The sequence below is a fragment of the Saccoglossus kowalevskii genome, chromosome 15 (genome assembly GCF_978046115.1).
Source record: "Saccoglossus kowalevskii chromosome 15, keSacKowa6.1, whole genome shotgun sequence".
Classification (NCBI taxonomy): domain Eukaryota; kingdom Metazoa; phylum Hemichordata; class Enteropneusta; family Harrimaniidae; genus Saccoglossus; species Saccoglossus kowalevskii.
The window spans coordinates 20,239,571-20,253,552 of NC_140655.1; the positions used below are offsets into that span (position 1 = coordinate 20,239,571).

At 36.0% G+C, this 13,982-nt stretch overlaps 1 long non-coding RNA gene across 1 annotated transcript; it reads left to right on the forward strand.

Annotated features, from left to right (window-relative positions):
• Nucleotides 1-662: 662 nt before the first annotated feature.
• LOC146734055 (uncharacterized) lies at nt 663-5,300 on the forward strand. The gene is made up of 3 exons (XR_014926579.1): nt 663-782; nt 1,124-1,243; nt 5,136-5,300. It is a non-coding gene; the product is annotated as an uncharacterized LOC146734055 (long non-coding RNA).
• The last annotated feature ends 8,682 nt before the right edge of the window (nt 5,301-13,982 follow it).

The following is a 13,982-nucleotide window of genomic DNA, read 5'->3' on the forward strand; positions in this document are numbered from 1 at the left end:
TGGCTGACAAAGACAAAGGAAAGAACTGAATACAAAATGGATCTACAATTGACGCACATCACAATGTAGAGATATTTAATTGTTTTTTCCCTTCCTTATTCGTAGGATTAATGTCGTGAAATCCGTAAATCGAAGTGATGTTTTTGAAAGGATACATTAGCCACATTCTTTATAAAATGGTTAAATGGAAAATACAGAAGAATACTCGCTGTTTTTGTCAACAATAGAACCAACATCGCAGGTTAGTCCTCTAGATTTCATTTAGCATCCTTTGTAAGTTACATCTGCACTTCTGTGTTTTACAGACATGCTTAGAAGAGATGATTGACTTCTACATTAATGTCAGTATTTTGAAAAATCATCATACTCAGACAAATAAATAAACCATTCTACTTGGACGTTCCAGAGTGTTGTTTTCTACACTACATTGAAGATTTATTCTGTGTTTACGGTTTTTATCTTTCGCCGCCTCTATTTAAAATATGAATCCACAGACGACTATTCAATTAAAAAAGGACAACAAGGAATATGTACGTTGAATACCAAATTAATCCGAAATTATACAAATTGTCATTTTAAATGATAATCCAACTAATACGGATCCTCTATATTGCCCTATGTAAAACTAATTAACATATGACTCACCAACAATTTGCATATAGATGGCGATAAATGCTGTACATTTCCTCATGGTAACATTATCTGATGGTGCGGGATAGGGTAAACATCAACACACATTGCAGTACGTATTTCATATCCACCAATTATATCAGCGAGGTTTGGTAAGTATACTGGTAATACGATATTTCATTTGGGTCTATAACTACCGGTAAATGGTATTGCTATACGTTAACTTATACCATCTTTGGAGACTAAGAGTGTTTTTTCCGCCCCACAGGTGTTACCAGTAGTGTTGTGTAAGAATTATCATGGGTATAGCGTTGGTTTGTTTCATATCTTGAACACGGCATGCTGCATGTTTTTTGTATTCTTAGCTTGTACATTTCCAACTAGGTACTGTGTGACTATGTTTATTACGTGCTATTCTATTCGCACGATATCATGTTATTAAATTTGATGGCATGATTTCACTATTTTGATTCTATACGTGTATGTTTTGCAGCTAATTCTGCATCAAGATGAGTCGAATTTTGGTTATGCTGATTATTGTAATGGTATTTGCCACTTTTTGTGTCGAAGTTAATAATGGGTTCAATAAGGCTGGTCGTTTAAAGGCAGAGAAGTAAGTAGATCGTGTTAATTATAAATTAACTTGAAAACAAATTTTATTCACGAATAACAATTCGGTTGAATACACTAAGGTGTTTTAAATGAGTCAATATTGGTTAATATGATAGATAAGTGGGTGACATATAGAAGTTATTTTTACTAGGAATATATCTTTTGGCCGCACTTCTATGGGCAAATCGAGTGAAAAAAATCAGCAGATATATACGACAACCTATGCTTCCGGACGCCAAATATCTTGACACGTTTACTCGTTGTCGGTACACTGGCAACGATGGGTCGCCGCTCAAACGCTTTAATGAATGCAAAGTTATTGTTTTGCAAATAGACTTTCTAATGGTAGAGAGTTTATTTATTATTTTATTTCTGAACCATATCATTTTACCAATCGGGGTTGGAACATACTCCACGCCAGAATAAAATCGATCCAGTGCAATTCATTTTCCGGTCGATGTGCAGCGTATAAACGAACTGAACAACTTTCCTGTGAATTGAGAAGCACACGCTTTCGGGACGAAACTGCGGTTATTCCCTGGTCCTGGTATTTATGTGTTCCTCATTATATGCGCACCGTTCTCTATTTTTGTCAATTTCAAGCGTATATCGATCCATTCCATCTGGTGGTGTCCGCGAGAGCTTAACAGCATGGTGGTGTAGTTACGCCAGATTGCTGATGCGGAATGCTTTCAAAGAATTTCGTTTCTGGGACTCCCCGTAGAAATATCTTGTCATACTAACGCCGACTTACGAACTTCTGGTACAATATTACTGAGTCTGGGTTGCGATTTTCCAAGAAGAGAATCTTGCTGTTGTCATCGAGTGATATAACTCGTTAAAAAGTGTTACATTTCGTTTTGACTTCTCGGCAGAGTACTCTTTTTGCTGATCGCCGACCAATGGAACAACCTCGTCTGTAGAACAACCCGCGTGTAATGACGTTTATAGTTCAAGCCTTATTCAGCTGACAATAATCGATTCACCTCGTGTTTATTCTACAAATTCGTTGGGTAATAACAATCGTTTTCCAAATGTTCAACAAAAGTAAATTTTAAACGTTTCAATCGAAATTTCATTGAAGTCATCATAAACGCGGTAAACAGAAGAAGTCATTGTCTCCCAAAACACACATAATTCGACGAGTTCGTATGATTTGCATGTCAGTCAATAAATGTATAAAGACATACTGATTTGCATATCGTCAGTGAAATGCCGATGCTCCAAAATATTCATAGCGAAGTGTTAAAAAATTGTATGTAGTAAATAGTGCATCAACGCCCATTATCAAACGGGATTATATAATATTTGGTGGAAGTACCGAATTTAATGTTACAAAAAGATTACTGTCTGAGTGCATAAATTGTGGTATTTTCTTGAAACTTATATTTGTATACAAATTTCCTGGTATGTAGTAATAATTAAGTGTGATATGATAGCACGAAATTTCAGCGAAAAGTACTGTAGCTGTACCACCATTTGCAATTACCATCTCATGTATGGGACAGTCAATGTAATTTGAAAAAAGGGTCACATGATCGTTAGATGAATTGATGTTGGCCTCTCTCGACGTATTTCTTGCTTCCGACGTCATTTTGTGTGTTATTGGCCCCTTAATTCATAACATTCGGGACACTTAGATTATTGTTAACGATAAAAAAGATGGATGATACTTTCGAATGCGTTTCTCGACTGATGACTAATTTTTATTTTAAATAGAAACGTATTCTTTTTGGCTCACAGTTTTACATCGATTACTGTTCTTTTGTTCATTGTCGGGGTAATAAAGAAGTTATTGTCATTGGCTTTGGCAAAAATTATCACGATAACACGAAGCTAACGCCCAATATCGCCGCATGGTGGGATACAAAATGATACAATCTCACCAAGCGTCGATAACCGATTTATCATATGGCCATGTCAGAATTTGTTTCAAACGGAAGAAATTAATTTAACTTGTGATTTAATTGGAGGGGCGTCCTTTTATGAATCTTTTCATCGGAGGATTTATCGTTTGAAATTGTAATATTCCGCAATCGCGTGCATTCGTATGACCTATCAGTTTAATGTCACGATTCCAAGTGAGTTCTCACAGTCTAGGTGTGTCAAGCTCAGTGCCAGCAAAATCATCGTTATTTGAAAAAATGCAGGATTATTGAATGGATATGGGGTGTTGCACGTTCCTTGCCTTGGGGGCAACACGACTACACGAACTGGATAGCAATTCATCGACAAGTGTTTTGTGAAAACTGAATACAACACTGTCATCAAAATTATTGAAAGCTAAAGTTAAAATAAGCCATAGGTAGCTTAGAGTTTACGGACTATGTTATCCCCCCACCACGAATTACCTCCCCGGCCTACTTCCTGCGCATGTCCCCGTGTAACCCTGAACAAATTGAAAATTCGTCAATATTAAATCGAATAAACAACGTAATTTGCTCAGCCCAATAATATCTGAAGTGTCTCAATACTTTTGAGAGATTCCTGAACTCGACGTATCGTATATAACAGCATGGCGACGTCGCCACTTGGAGGTAAATACACCGGTAGAGTACTGGATACGTTCACAGTTAACAAATCGCCGTAAATCATCACGCAGCCAAAGATTGTTTATGTTTGAGACGCTGATGTATTCTCAGTTGATTGAAGGTCAGAACTGGATTTGGCGATTTGTGTTGCATGATGCATGATGGCGTGTTGGTCGTTGTTCAGAATAATCCACATCTCAAACCTCTGCAGTTATGTGGGCGATACAGCGGCTGGAGGGGTTTAATGATGCTGGTTTTGCTTAAACTGGGGTTGGTTTTTTTCTCACCCATTCCTTCTTTTTCAGTCATTTGCTGCTCTACATTAGTGAACTTGTTCCCTTTAAGTCGAGAGAACTGTCTGGTATGTTCATATCGGTCTGTCGGTGCCGAGCAAACTCTTTCCGTTTACACACTGGAAACGTATGTTTTCTGGTGTAGCGACAATTTTCGGATTAAATGTGTTGCGCCAGCCTGTCTGTATTTTGTTTTTAATTGTTTTTGTGTCACGCGCATCATATTTAAGATATTGAAGCCCGCCAACAGTCAAACACGTAAAATAAGGATTCCGGTGCCGCTCTTCTGATTTTCTCCTCGTTTACCAGTATATGTTTTTCGTCCCTTCATATGTGATGCGCTCTGATGTGTTCGATTCATTTCCCTTTTCTTGTTTCTTTAAGTCATCTCTTTTAATTGGTTGCCAAACATTTCCGGAATCAACCAATTTCCGGAACCAATCGCACACTCCATTGACGGTACTGTCAAAATGTCTTGTATAGACCACTTTCTCGGAAGTAGTGAGAATAGGGAGCAAAAATAACTTTCGTCATGGCGGACAATACAAATTGTATTATTGTGACGTCGATTGGTACACGTAGAAGCACTTTATTACGCGTAAAAGTTTACCTTACACCACAAAGGGATGTGCGCGCCGTATCTTGGACTTGGGAAGTTGAATGCTGTTGAAGGCATTGACGTTCAACTCTACCAATGTATGTGGTGTGTAGTTGTTTGTCATGTAGAGTAAAATCTCTCAAAATCAAAATGTTCATGGTTGGATGACTACAGATGTATTTAACGTCTTTGTGTCACGTATTTATGTAATTGAATAGTTTCGACACTCGGCTGATTACAGGAAAGGTGCGTTGCATTATATTTTAACCATGGAAATTGGACTGTCCCCCTCCCGCCGTCATTCAAGTTGCGGGTTTCTGTAGCGATACGCAAAAAAGGCTCCAATGTACGCAGATGTTGCCATTTACCATATGATATATAGTATGTAACGTATCGTTAATTCTAAAACGTCTTCTACTCATAAAAACACATAAAAATATATATTTATATTTAAAATATATGTATATCCAGTTCCAACAGGGTAAAAAGAAGTACTGAGGCAGGACTTGGATATAAAGGAAAGCCAGAAATTAAAAGAAGTGAAGGTTCAACACCACGAAAGATGGATATACAATGATGTATGATCGTTGAAAATAAGACCGTGGTAACAATAATAAAATAACAATAATAATAAAATATATTGTTATATGTCCGTGCAATTTATCATACAATACCTAGAGGCCTTAATTCAAATGAATTATTTTATGCAGAAAATTTCAGGCAAACACTTTTTTTCAATTGCAGTCTCTCATCTTTGATATTTGCTGTGTGGAAATATTACATTCGATTTCACACTAGAATAGACATATAAATTCAGTAAGGAAGCTGAATGGAATTTTTTCTGGTACGAGTTGTCATGGCAATATATAAACCTATCTTTTGGCGGGTCAATGAGTCCATCAATCATACCTCGCGGACGACAACCACAGAATTACTCATTTCACAAAGTATTTATTATTCACTGTAGTTCTGCTAGTGTCAAGAGTATTATCTATTTTCAAATCAGTGATCGATAAACATAACGTATTTATCACAGTGTAAAGCGCAATTGAGAGGGTCACCCACAGAACTCACTGGACAGGAGGTTCTTTCACTGCTAGTATGGGGTGGACAAGACAATAGTACTGGACATGAAATACACATACACCAAAATATCGGGTTGAAGCTCCTGGCTTTAATACCTCTCAAAATAATTACAAGAAATAAAGCACAGAAAAATACAATGAATAAAGTCACTAAAATAAGGGATTGTATATGGAAGTGTGCATTGGTGATAACTCACAGTTCCAGGATGTAATAATGGAAGACAGTCAGTGGCTTCTGCAACACAACAACGAAGCAATACTTGCTTGCAGAAGAATGCTGGTAATCTGGAAGGCACCACTGAAAGCAGGAGATCGCAGAGCAGTTCATACAAGTCTCACAGAATGATGGTTGTATCATGTATCACACAATATCGTAGCAGAACACACATGAAAGCAAGTTGGGCAGAGCTCCAGAAGGAGTACCTACACTTTATGCAAATTTTTTAAAATTATGCTAATTTATTCATGACGTAGCAGTTTCTGTGCTCATGAATATTCATTAATTTGTGGCTCAATACATTTTAAAAGGGGCGATATATTATTTTTGGGGGAAGAGTTAGAAAGGGGGATTAGCAATCCTTAGGGGGTCAATACAAAAGAAGGGGCCCATTTGGAGAGCAGCCATGCTCCTCGTGTCTGTTGTTGCACGCGACCTACAGCTGTCAACTGTGTTCGTTCTTCGACTGTGTTCGTTCTTCGACGACTTCAGCTGGCTTCCACGTGGGGTAGTATTCTTGTGTTCTGTTTTCCTGACTTGAGTTTTTGAATCCGCTGTTTATGTTTTTAACGTCTTTCATGTCTTTTGTAGGAGTGTCCAATCCGTGATTCGAACTTGCGATCTTTTAGTTCCCAGCGCACTGTCTTGTCCACTGTACCACGAGTGTCTTCACACAGGAGTTAGGATTTAAGTCCTATTCATAGGAGCACTGTCTTCACTAGCATTCAAAAATCTAACTAAACATACTGGATCGAACCAGCGATCGCTCACATTGCTGTCATAGTACAAATCAACTGAGCTATGTGGGTGGTCATGCAAATTAAATAATTTGTTGTCATATTTAGCTTTATTGCCAAATGGTGTTTGCGAGAAAAAGATGGGCAGGCAAGGGAATTGAACCCAGGTCCTCCTGATCACTATGTAGAGAACTGACCCACAAGACCACAATGGATTAACTGGATGTGTTTGCATTTGATAAGACTATATAGTGTGTATATATATAGAAATACAACATATTTCTATTATTGAGTTACAATTGTCCAAAAAATTGCCAATTTTGTGTTTTTACTTGTGTAAACTACATGCATGCCATAACCCGTTAGTGTACATCTTGCCAATTGGGTGTTTGCCATTTGCGTTGCCCATACCTGACCCGACCCTAACCCTAATGTCAAGACACGTTCCTGTTAATAATTCCGTTGCCCATACCTGACCCGACCCTAACCCTAATGCCAAGACACGTTCCTGTTTATAATTGCTCAATAATGATACTCTGTTGTGCACTGTCTGCGGGTACTGTAAAATGACTAATTTTCATTGGGTGTAATTTTCACTGATTTACAATTTCAGGCATATTAAGTGGGTTTTAAATTCACGGTTTCGTCATTTAGATAATGTGTTCTATGCTAAATTGTACATATTCACTGTGTTTTAATTTAGCGCATTTTCCAGTCAGCGAAATAAGCTAAATTAAAACCCAGTGAATAATTACCCCATTTACAGTAAGTTGCATTGATGTCAACTGATTAAACAAGTCGCATTTAAGTAATTTCCACTATTAACAAGTGGTTAAATTGTGACAATAAATGTGTGGACAAATATTTGAGATTATTTTTGGTGTAGACAACTCTCGTTTAATTATTTTACACCATTACAAGTTGTTAAATTGAGAGAATAAATGTCTCAACAAATATTAAATACTTAGTTTGATGTAAACAACTCACGTTTGATTAATTCCCACAATTACAGGTTGTTAAATTGAAAGAATAAATGTGCGGACAAATATTTTAGACTTATTTTGGTGTAGGCAGCTCTCGTTTAATTATTTTACACAATTCCAAGTTGTTAAATTGAGAGAATAAATGTATGGACAAATATTTTAGACTTATTTTGGTGTAGACAGCTCTCGTTTAATTATTTTACACCATTACAAGTTGTTAAATTGAGAGAATAAGTGTGCGAACAAATATTTAGACTTATTTTGGTGTAGACAGCTCTCATTTGATTAATTCCCACAATTACAAGTTGTTAAATTGAGAGAATAAATGTACGGACAAATATTTTAGACTTATTTTGGTGTAGACAGCTATCGTTTAATTATTTTACACCATTACAAGTTGTTAAATTGAGAGAATAAATGTGCGGACAAATATTTTAGACTTATTTTGGTGTAGACAACTCTCGTTTAATTATTTTACACCATTACAAGTTGTTAACGTGAGAGAATAAATGTATGGACAAATATTTTAGACTTATTTTGGTGTAGACAGCTCTCGTTTAATTATTTTACACCATTACAAGTTGTTAAATTAAGAGAATAAATGTGCGGACAAATATTTTAGACTTATTTTGGTGTAGACAGCTCTCGTTTAATTATTTTACACCATTACAAGTTGTTAAATTGAGAGAATAAATGTGCGGACAAATATTTTAGACTTATTTTGGTGTAGACAACTCTCGTTTAATTATTTTACACCATTACAAGTTGTTAAATTGAGAGAATAAATGTATGGACAAGTATTTGAAACTTATTTTGGTGTAGACAACTCTCATTTGATTAATTCCAACAATTACAAGTTCTTAAATTGACAGAATGAATGTATGGACAAATATTGACCATTATATTTGTGAGTAAATACCTGTTGTTTAATTAATTTCCACCTCTACAAGGTTGAGAGAATAAATGTGTCGACAAATATTTGATACTTATTTAGGTGTAAGAACTCGTGTTTGACCAACTTCCACCATTGCAAGTTGTTAAAATAATGAAATAAATATACTGGTATCATTGGATATTTGATTTAATTGTGAAACTTTCTAACAAAATGTTAACTGCTGGCTTCGAACCCTCAATCAACAATTCCGCAGACACGGTATAAATTCCACAACACCACAGAAGATATTCGTCTGTTGCCTGAATTGTTTTCGTAATATAGGGAACGCCATCGACACTTTAACAAAACTTACCTTGACTTGGGTCTTGCTCATCTCATGTCACAATCTGGAAACTGTTGAACAAATTGCGCGTCGTCCAGTTTAAGACGTTAGTTATTTTATTATTTATTCATTCAGTTTTGTATGGTGGAGTTTTGTGAGGTTTATTATTTTTTTGCGACGTTCTTTGTTTACTTGTTTACGGTTTGAAAGATTTCAGTTTATTTGATTTACGTTTTTACGGTAGCTCTGAGCGGGACTCGAACCCACTGTCTTTTCAAGCTGATTTTGTTTTATTTTGATGGCACGCTTGTGTACCACGCCACGACGTTGGTCGTTAAGTGGTGTTCATTTTTCTAACTACTCCAGTGTTCCGATGAGTTGAACGAAAAAGCCAAAACGATTGCTGGTTTCTGATTGCTTCGGTTCTGGTGAGTGTGTATCTAGTGTGATTCGAACCCATGTCGTTTGTATTGGGCGTTTTTTTATTTTCCATGTTAGCTACGCCGTAATATGCAACCACTTCCCCGTTTTATTGTGATTTTGAGTGTTTAATGATGTCTTCCTCACCCGTCACGCCATGACCCAGTTTCAACCACACGGCCATTTTGCAACACAGTTCGTGACCCTCGGCGTCACCCGACTGACTATATGAGCGTTCTGTTCAACTGTTAAGCTAGGATTTATTACCGTTATTATCATTATATTGTCACGTGATTTGTTTTACCTTATGTGTAATGTCTTAAGTATCTTTATTGTAATTTGTATATACCAATTCGTATATACCGAGGAAACGACCCCGATTGAAGGTCATGTATTTTATGACGTCACCAATTCGTGTGTAGGTACTGCTTCTAGATCTGTGCCGCAAGTTGAAATGATGGACTCAAACCTTCCTGAGTCTGGCCAATGTATATGCATGATTCAGTGACACCACCTGGGTTTCCACATGAGCTAATCAGAATGTAATCTTGCTAGCAGCTGTCATGTAGACAACTCAGTAGATCATAAACATCCTCTGTTATTCAAATAACAGCACAACGGTAGATTCCAATTCCTACCCCCCAAAGTTGTAAACACCCTTTTTTATGTAAATCACAAGCACACCTGGTAGATTCAACTGTCCTTCCAGAGTTGAAAAAAGTTTGACCTGTAAATCACCTTTATGACAGTTATCACAATGCACACCGTTTCTTCCCATGATTCCATGCACACTTCCATTTGCAGGGTTTGAGGTAATAGACTATTGTCGGTTGAGGAAAATCACGAGTTTCAGCAGGTAAAATGATCAATATATGTTTTGTGCTTGGCAAATGATTTGAAGATATCATTATAAACCACTAAAGTGGAAAATTATCTTCTGTATGTAGCAGACTTGAAATCACGAGGTTAATGTAGACAGAGAGGGCGTTGTTTGAAGAATATTAAAAAATGAGCCCTGTAATAAAGACAGCAACATGCCTCTCTGGCAAATGAATATAATTCATCTTTGTCATTTTCAAAGAGCAGGTATTAAAAACATGCAAATGTTTAACAATATTAAAAGACTATTATGTTATGCATGAGTGTCTGTCGATCTGTCTGTGACAGTAACCATGGAAACATTTCATTCCTAACAAGTCTCAGAAATCCTTGTCAAAATATGACACAGGTGATACAAAACATTATAATTTTTGTTAACAACCAAACACGTCTCATTCAGTGAAAATCTTTACTTTCGTCGTTTTTTGCGTCGAAAATCTGTTGCATACGAACAAATCATTACATAAAAGACCCAGAACACTTTTCAGCGGTATTTGAAACTCACTGATTGTCTCTGATGGTCAAATTTTTCTAGCATTTGACTCAACGGATCATGTGGCTGTGAAAGTTTGGCATTTTTTCAAACTGATTTGTAAGAGTTTGTAAATCTAGTTTCTCAACTTGTCTCTTTATTATAGTTTCGAGCCGTGTTCAAGATAGCTTTCCCCCATATAGTAATTGTCGGCAAATTAATCGTACTAACTCTATTATCATTTGTACGCCAGCAGACTGTAGTGTGTAATTATGTACTGGAAATAATATACACGATGTTAACTCCTGCTCCCCGGGAGATAAAAACAGACACACACGTCGATGGTACAGTCGCCCCAGAAATTGCCCAAGATACAGCTCAAACCTTGTTACCTAGCCCCGTTTAATATTCAGCATTACAGTTTACAATTTTATGCGTGGAAATGTTCTGTACAGGTGAAAACATTCAATACAAGCTTTACTGTTCCTTCTTTAATCCATGCATCACAAGTGAAGCAATAAAGTTAGTTGCTATGTGCTCATTGCTCTTCTTCTGTCTTTAGTCTTTGCGATGGTATATTAGTCATTTCTGATACATTTGGCGTCATATTTTCATATATGAAAACCGTGACAAAAATCATTAGTTTGATGTTTTTGTTCGGGGTTTAGTGTTCCGAACCACACGTAACTCCGGTGGCAGCCATTTTATTCCAAATAACTTATTGGATACTCCTGTAAAGTGAACTACTTGTGGTCTACTTCAAATGCTTACATATACTGACCACAGTTTTGTTTAAAGAAATGTAGAAATAAATGTCTTCCCATTCAAGTAGGATACAGGGAAAATATACAACAACCGTAAATACCACGATGTCAAAATTAAATACTAATATGGACGACCATTTGCTAACGTTTTAACCATTAGATGGTAAAGGCACGACCTTTGGTGTTATTAGACACGAGCTTATATGGATGTATGTTGGAACTAGAATATCTCTTTCTGAATTTTAATATCTCTATTTCCTTTTTCTATATTGTTGCAACTCAATAATAAAAAACACAATTTTAGTCTCAAGATTATAATAGTTCAGCAAGCGCAAATTATCTAGCTGTCATTGCCCATAGAGAAGTGTATATCTAGTATGAAAATTGAACACCTATGATAAGAAGGAACAGCCAATATAAACTGGTCAGAAATATTATGCATTTGCGAATAGGCTGAAAGTAAGGAGGAATAATAATTAACATGTGATCAAAGATGAACAAAAATTATTATCAATAAAACAAGAATGTAAAAACTGGCCATTCAATCAATCCATTCTTCCCACACACAAGCTGGTCGATTCGCTGTAGAATAATGGAATGTATATCACATTTACTTCGGTTAAAGTAAATGTCAGGCACAAGGCTTAGTCGCCATATTTTCAATTTGCCAAATATAATCACATTTCGACCTCCTGAGTACTTTAACCAACTTGATATTTATCACGAAAGCCTCTCATAAGAAAAATAATTAAATTTTGACCAGTCATATGATTTGGTAGCCATCTTGAATTTCCTTACAAATTACACCAAATTTTAGTATTTATGTATTGAGTATTTATGACTCATGCATTCTTTATAACCAATATACTCGCACTTTTACATGTTTGACCAAAGCATCATCTTATAAAAAATACCCAACATATTAAAGCATATTCAGCCATCAAACTTGGACCCGACACATATATTTGTCATATTATATTCACCAACCCAGTCGAGAAGAACAACAAACAATCTATGATGAAAACCCTTTGTTGTGATTGAATGGTTGGTTGATCGATTTATTAATAGGTTGGTTGGTTGGTTTACAGATTTGTTTGGAAAAGGAAATTCTCCGAGCTCTGCTCTACATGCAATATTAGGGAAAAATCTTATTTAGATTCAATGGTTGTTTGCAAAATTGGAGGTGAACTTTTTCTGTTGATGTTTTATCCCATTTATTGTTATCTAAGATTTCAATTCCCTACATTTCTGCACCATATAATAAGACAGGTTTTACACATGTCTTGAAAATGTGGACAACTGTGTTGCAGTCAGTTCCTTTTGGTAAGTATTTTGACATTGCTTATCAAATTTTAGTTTTGTTTATATCTATTTGTAGTTTCCATTCAGTGCAGTAATCATCCAACATATTAAGAGACCATTGCATCATCTTCATGGGAAAAGTGAATTGACATTGTTGTTATTTAGTTTAACAGCATCAGTAGATTCATATCTTAGGGCATCATACAGATCATTTACAAAAATATTGAAAAGGCGTGGACTTCACAATCGTGTTTTACCCGTTTAGTTGTTTGAAACAAGAGTGATATTTGTTGGCCAAAACGTATACATGATGTTGTAAACACCAAAATGATCATGTTTATTCTGTTTACACTGTCGACCCATATATGTTTACCGTTTTAAAAATATCACTGAATGGAGAAGCCAATTCACACAGAACAGGTTGCCTGCGGATGAATATAATCAATTAGCAACACCCAGTAGTAACATAAACTCCAGGCAAAATCATAACATGTAGCATTCCTATTACACAACCCGACCCTTGCTTGCATGCATAATGCGTCGATTGAGCATAGAAATAAAAAAGGTGGAATAATACAATGGTCCACTGAAAAGGTATATATTCCCTTTTGTGGGTGTCATGTGTAAAAAAAATCCTGGTGATGTGTCATAGGTTGAAATGAACACACAAAATCAAAAACATGGTTCAATATTGACCGACATTTTCAGTAAATTGAAACTAACATCACGTAATAATTTCGCAAAAACCTCACATACATTGTACATGTCTTAAGTAAATTGGTCTAAACCCAGAAAGTGGGTGTTTCGAAAATGAAGGTTTTAGGATTTAGGAAGTACATACATTATTATACGCTTAATTGTAAATATAATACCCATCTATTGGTAACAACAAAAAGATGCAAATACTTCATCAGTAACAACGAACAAACATTAGGTATCTACCTAATGCCACAATGTTATTTACGATTTTGCTTGTTGTTGTTTTTTACTGATCCCTGAAAATGCTGCAAGAATAACAAATATTGATTCGTTTGTGCGTGTTTTTATTATGAAACAAAGATAGCAAATAACCACACGAGGACACCTTTTACGGGAAGGAATGAATTAGTAAATTTCACAGAATCATGGAAATATTTGGCCGTTCTCAAATTGTACCAAAGTGATAATAACATACCCATGTATAACATATCCAACTTTAGATAACAACATATCCGTGCATCGATAACAACATATCCGTGCATA